Source organism: Salvelinus namaycush, unplaced genomic scaffold, assembly GCF_016432855.1.
Source record: "Salvelinus namaycush isolate Seneca unplaced genomic scaffold, SaNama_1.0 Scaffold48, whole genome shotgun sequence".
Lineage (NCBI taxonomy): Eukaryota > Metazoa > Chordata > Actinopteri > Salmoniformes > Salmonidae > Salvelinus > Salvelinus namaycush.
The window spans coordinates 61217-68868 of NW_024061175.1; positions in this window are offsets into that span (position 1 = coordinate 61217).

Sequence of the window (7652 nt, forward strand, 5' to 3'; positions counted from 1 at the left end):
GGGATAGCCCCAATGTCAAAACACAGTTTTAACATGTCCAAATCAATAACCAATATGCAGAAACAGTTTGGGATAAATTGAAAACCTAACATGTGGTAAATACACAAACATCTGCCACAATAATTGTCTTTTTTTAAAACAAGCTCCTTATAAACTGCACAAGCACCAGAAACGCTGTTGTTTTGACAAGTAGCAATAAATCACTGATATCGATTAGGGGGGAAATCAGGTTGTACGTGCTGTTGAAACTAACAACTAAAAAAACACATGGAAATGGGAGATATATTTCACCTCACTGGTTAGATGACAACCTGCAGAAGACAGTCAGCTACATATTGGAGTGATGCATTTAAATTTAGGGGTCGCTAAACAAAGGAACACAACACTTATTTGTCATAACTCATCGATATTATGTTGAAATCAGTTGATTCTGGGAATAATGTGTACATCACTGGTTAGAGGACAACTCTTTTTTTGTTAGTCACTTTGTGTTAAATCACATAAATAGTACTCTTCCAATTCAGAGCCTGGATTTCCCCCAATGAGCCTAATATCCATATCATGTTGAAACCAATTGATAAGGGGGCAAACGTTTAGGGTTCTACATTGTGACATTCTGACTGACTGACTGCAGAGTATATTAATATACTATATATTAAAACATTCTACATTGAGACATTAAACTACTCCTACTACAATGTTAAAACATTCTACATTGTGACATTAATTCATTGATATCATGAACCTACTCCTTCATATATACATTTTCTGATATTTGATCAGAGATCTTTCATCAGATTATCTCTGGTCACAGCTAAGAGGTTTCTCTCCTGTGTGTGTTCTCTGGTGTATAGTTAGATAGCTAGAAGTAGAAAAACTCTTCCCACATTGATTACAGCGCGGATTCTCTCCCGTGTGTGTTCTATGGTGTATAGTTAGATAGCCAGAAGAAGAAAAACTCTTCCCAAATTGACCACAGCTATAAGTTTTCTCTCCAGTGTGTGTTCTCTGGTGCACTGTCAGATTGCTAGATTGCCTAAAACTCTTCCCACATTGATCACAGCTATATGGTTTCTCTCCTGTGTGTATTCTATGGTGTATAGTTAGATAGCCAGATCGAACAAAACTCTTCCCACATTGATCACAGCTATATGGTTTCTCTCCTGTGTGTGTTCTATGGTGTATAGTTAGATAGCCAGATCGAACAAAACTCTTCCCACATTGATCACAGCTATAAGGTTTCTCTCCTGTGTGTATTCTTTGGTGCACTGTCAGATAGCCAGATCGAACAAAACTCTTCCCACATTGATCACAGCTATAAGGTTTCTCTCCTGTGTGTTTTCTCTGGTGCACTGTCAGATCTCCAGATTGCCTAAAACTCTTTCCACATTGAGCACAGCCATATGGTTTCTCTCTTGTGTGATGTCTTTTATGTATTTTAAGTTTTACTGATGAGGTGAATCTCTTCCCACATTGACCACAGATATAAGGTTTCTCTCCTGTGTGGATTCTCTGATGAATTTTAATGCCTGATGAGGTGAATCTCTTCCCACAGTCAGAGCAGCGGTGAGATTTCTTCCCTGTGGGTCTCCACTGGTGTTTCTTGAGGTGTTCTGATGTGGAGAGACTCTTCTCTGCCTCTTCAGCATCATGTTGTTGTTGAGGCTCCCCAGAGGATCCACCATAGTCCCGTATCTCTCCTGTGTGAACAACAAAGTCAGACGGTTAAAGGCCCACAACAGCAGAAATCCACTGTTTATTTGAGGTAAAAGGTGATGCCCAGAGCGTACCCATGCAGTTGTACAACAATTGATGTCTGTTAAATTATTTTACAATTGTCTTAAGACAGTCAAGACCTAAGCAGTGTGCCAGACCAGACGACCTTTGGTCTCCAAAAAAGGCCCCTTTCTGTGTTCTGTGCTAAAATTGCAGCACGAGGGCGATGCACACACAATTTGATTGCAGAAACCGCTAGTTATGGATGTAGTATATCTGCTAATGAGGAAACCACTAGTTATGGATGTAGTATATCTGCTAATGAGGAAACCACTAGTTATGGATGTAGTATATCTGGTTGTAGAAACTCCTCTCTGCTAATGAGGAAACCACTAGTTATGGATGTAGTATATCTGCCTGGAACAAAAATGGTGAAGAAAGATTTTAGTTTTCCACAATGTATTCTGAATATTACAGCGCAAGATCAGGAGTGCTACTCAAGGAAACTCACATTAAGTTCTGTGTCTATTCACTAATTCACCACCATGGGGGAAAACTCAGGGGAGTTCTCATAGGCTGACAGCAAAAACAGCCTCCATTTACAGGTTGCTTATGAGTGCATTTCACATTACTTTTGGATAATAACTGTAACGATCGTTTGAATCTCCTGCTTAATATGTTTGTGTTATTGCCGCAAATCAACTGCTTTATACTTATAAAACACTTCAACCAGTAAAATGCTCTTTAGCTAGCTTTGCCATCAGCCTGAAACTGAGGGTTTGTACATTAAGTGTTTAACAAATTGGCCCATAACTTGACCTAACAACAACATAGACCTACTGTAGGACCCATAACTTCACCTAACAATAACATAGACCTAGGACTATAAATCATTTAATATTTCAGGTGAAACATGGAAACTAAAATGTCTTTGTCATGACATTTCATAACCTGATCACCAGATAATTTTGTGAATAATCCCACTAGGCTACTCTGTAATGTGTTGTCATTCTAAATGTCCTGAATAAAGGAAAATAGCTCTGTGTGTTGTGCAATAGCCTATCCATCAAGGAACAGTTCTCTACACATTATGAGCTAAGTATCTCTGTGTCTAAACAGACTAATGGGACCCTACTGTAAATCAAGCAGACAATAACATTATAAACATCAATTTGTTAGGGATGTTGGATCCAACGTGGAGCACGGCATAACTGTCTTTACCAGAGTAATGAATGAAGAAGCACTTTGCTTGTTGTTGCATGTCGTGATGTTTGCTGGTTGAACAGCTACAGTATTAAGAATGGTGTGTAATTATTGAAGAACCGCGTTAATGACAGTATCCATTTGGGTGTCAATAAAGTTAAGGTGACTCTCGGTTAAAACCATTGGATTTTGCAAACTCTGAAGTTATTTAGGATTCCATGAATCATCATTGTCCATGAAAACTGTTTTCCCAGCGTAACATAAGGAGACACTAAATGCGTCAGTTTTGTCAATTTATTCATTGTCTTTCATTTGAAACACTCCTGTCAATTTTGAGTAAGGACGCACACCTGATTACGCATATAGAAGTAGGACTAGTCTACCTGGCCTGAGCGCAAATGAAGGCCTATAAATGTGCCCATTTGGGGATGTCTGATAGTATTTCTGATTGTCTTAATGCTGCACCACTAATGAGTTGTGGAGCTTCTCAAAGCACATTTCTCTTCACCTCTAACAGCATGTAAACAAAGTCTAATCAAAATCAATTTCAAATGACAATAGTTCCTTAAAGTATTTGAAAAATATTTCCAGCTCTCGCCCTTTCGATAACCACTCATCATGAAAGGGAAAAATGTAATGCTCTGATCCAGTGGAAATGTCATAAAATACCTGATTACTTCTTATCCCTTACACAAATAGCCTACAGCTGTGTCTGTCCAGAACTCACTGGAGCAGGAAACTGAGGGCCTAGAATATTTTATACAATGATGCAAGCTTGTTGTAGACAGGCCATGTGCAGCCAAAGTGATATGCAAGATATTTTTATCAGGATATTTTCTAAATGCAGAATGCAATGTTTTTATGTGTTGGCTTTATGTAGGCAATTTTTTACATAGTGGGCTATAAAAGTTACTTTTAGATTTGTATAATTTTCATTTAGATAGAATGTAGATTAATCACAGACAATGATTTTGAGATACTATTATAAATTAAATGAAACTGTTCCAGTAAAATGAACATATGAAAATCATAACTGGCACCAGATCAGTAGAAATGGTAAGATACATTTGCACTCAAAATGTAGTTTGCTGACTGCTTGTGTAGCCTATTACCAGCAACGTCAGAATTTATGAAGGCCGTCAGGAGGTGGATCGGGAAGAGTTTCTTCTCTTCTGGTTGGGCTATATTGATGTAATGGCAAGAAAATAAATTGGCTGAAAATTATACAATGACTTATCAACAGCTCTAACAATTTGACCCCCACAGGAAATCTACACTGGCAATTCTAGAATAAACTATATATCCTAGAAACCTGGTTAAACTATCATTATGACATCATGGATGAATTCTAGAATATACTATATAGCCTCGAAACCTGGTTAAACTATCATTATGACATCATGGATGACTTCTAGAATATACTATATATCCTAGAAACCTGTTTAAACTATAATTATGACATCATGGATGAATTCTAGAATATACTATATATCCCAGAAACCTGGTTAAACTATCATTATGACATCATGGATGACTTCTAGAATATACTATATATCCTAGAAACCTGGTTAAACTATAATTATGACATCATGGATGAATTCTAGAATATACAAAATAGCCTAGAAACCTGGTTAAACTATCATTATGACATCATGGATGAATTCTAGAATATACTATATATCCTAGAAACCTGGTTAAACTATCATTATGACATCATGGATGAATTCTAGAATATACTATATAGCCTAGAAACCTGGTTAAACTATCATTATGACATCATGCATGGCCAGTCCTTGTATTCATAGTGTAGTGAATTCAGGGGGTTGCTCTGAGCTGAACTCAAACCTGGGTCCAGCGACTGTCAAGCCAACACCTTATAACTGTTATGCCAAGATGTCTGAACTTCTTGACGAGGTCGCTAGGTGTTGGATTACGGTTGATACAATAGCTTTCTCTATGAATTTGAGAGTGGTTACATTTCTCCAGCCCCCATCCCTCAGCTGTTTACCAAACCAAGTCTCTGGGCAGCCATTTTGTTGCTGTTTAAATGCTAGGTTGTCCCTTTAAAAAAGCCACACAAGAATCAATCAACCAATAACAAAGCTGTAATTCCACCACTGTTTTGCATACCACTGCTGGCTTGCTTCTGAAGCTAAGCAGGGTTGGTCCTGGTCAGTCCCTGGATGGGAGACCAGATGCTGCTGGAAGTGGTATTGGAGGGCCAGTAGGAGGCACTCTTTCCTCTGGTCTAATAAAATATCCCAATGCCCCAGGGCAGTGATTGGGGACACTGCCCTGTGTGTAGGGTGCCGTCTTTCGGATGGGACGTTAAACGGGTGTCCTGACTCTCTGATGTCATTAAAGATCCCATGGCACTTATCGTAAGAGTAGGGGTGTTAACCCCGGTGTCCTGGCTAAATTCCCAATCTGGCCCTCAAACCATCATGGTCACCTAATAATCCCCAGTTTACAATTGGCTCATTCATCCCCCTCCTCTCCCCTGTAACTATTCCCCAGGTCGTTGCTGCAAATGAGAACGTGTTCTCAGTCAACTTACCTGGTAAAATAACGGTAAAATAAAAAATAAAATAAAAATAAGATGATGGATGGGGCTGGAGAAATGTAACTACTTTCAAATTCATAGACAGACCTATGGATGCAAGGACTGACCATCCATGATATCAACATTATAGTTTTAACCATGTTGAGGCTATACAGTGTTGATTTACATTGTTTCTATACATTGGAGTACAAAAAATCTTATTAGGGGTTCTGATGGGGTACAACAGATGAACTAAACTCAAATAGCATGTGTTATATTCTTCAAGAATCAATGGCTATAAATAAATAGTTTAAAAGTCAAAATATGGATGTAGCAATTGCAGATTTCCCCTTTAACACCACACATCCTTCCAGTTCTCTGCTGCCAGTGACTGGAACGAATTTCAAAAATCGCTGAAGCTGGAGACTTATATTTCCCTTACCAACTTTAAACATCAGCTATCTGAGAAGCTAACCGATCGCTGCAGCTGTACATAGTCCATCTGTAAATAGTCCACCCAATCTACCTACCTCATCCCCAAACTGTTTTATTTACTTTTCTGCTCTTTTGCACACCAGTATCTCTACTTGCACATCATCATCTGCTCATTTATCACTCCAGTGTTAATCTGCTAAATTGTAATTCTTCGCTACTATGGCCTATTTATTGCCTACCTCCTCATGCCTTTTGCACACACTATATATAGACTTACTTTTTTTCTACTGTCATTGACTTGCTTATTGTGTTATTGGCTTGTTTATTGTATGTTATTCCATGTGTAACTCTGTGTTGTTGTCTGTGTCACACTGCTTTGCTTTATCTTGGCCAGGTCGCAGTTGTAATTGAGAACGTGTTCTCAACTGGCCTACCTGGTTAAACTATCATTATGACATCATGGCCTACCTGGTTAAACTATCATTATGACATCATGGCCACCTGGTTAAACTATCATTATGACATCATGATCACCTGGTTAAACTATCATTATGACATCATAGCCACCTGGTTAAATAAAGGTTAAATAAAAAAAATTAAACATCAGTTCAACAACTGCAGAGTTTGTGTCTCTGTTTTTAAGACAGTACTTACTTGTGTTAATCAGGGAACGGTCTCTCAAAACCATATTATGGCTAAGTTCATCCTTAGAACCATTGGATGCCTTAAGATGCGTTTGGGAAACCGGGCCCAGATATCCAGTTTCCTCCTCCTCCTCTTTCACCCAAAAAGCTGCATCCTCCTCCTCTTCTTTTACTGTAAAATCTTCTTCCTCTTTAACTCTGAACGCATCTTCCTCTTCTTTCACTGAAACGTCTTTCTCTTCTTTTTTCACGGTAACAGCCTCCCCCTCTAATTCTTGTTTTACTGTGATATCCTCCTCTTCCTTCTCCTCTTTGACGAGAGCTTCTTTCTCCGTCCAGCAGTCCTCCTCTTCATTAACAAGAGAGTATTTTAGTGACCTCATGGTTGGAGATGTTAGCTAGCTAGGCTAATGCTAACTTAACCAGTCCGCAAGATGAATAAAAACAATACCGTAAATATGAAATTAAAACGGATAACTAACTATACGACAGAAGTGGGTTTAAAATACGGTGGCTAATATACACTAAAGCGTCTAAAGAGCTTTATTGGTTGGTCTATTTTGTCTAGCAAGCTACCGATGTGGCTGACGAAATGTTGCTGCTGTTGAAAGAAGCGTTCCGTCCACTAGATTATACGTCACAGTAGCAGCATTGCCTTAAAGTCGCAGACCGCAATCTGCTGAATGGAGTGGGTAACGCAGTTGAGTAAAATGTCAATTTCATTTTCAGACAAAAAGGAGGTAGGAATCAGGGACGTAGCTAGTCCTAAAATATTAATTAGCCACCCCCCTAAATAAATCAATATCAGTCAATATATTTTTTCTGTGATTTCTCATTTTCGTCAACCGTTCCATCGCATCTTAAACTTCTTACAAGGCCGGTACTAGGACCGGGGGAGGCTGCTGCTGCACTAGTGACTGTTAGACTTTCTTCAGCAAAGATATACTAGGAGAGAGGGGAACCTCTACACAGAACTGAACTGAATCAAAGATGGCGGACAGAAATACTAGGAGAGAGGGGTACGCATACACTGAACTGAATCAAAGATGGCGAACAGAAATACTAGGAGAGAGGGGTAAGCCTACACAGAACTGAATCAAAGATGGCGGACA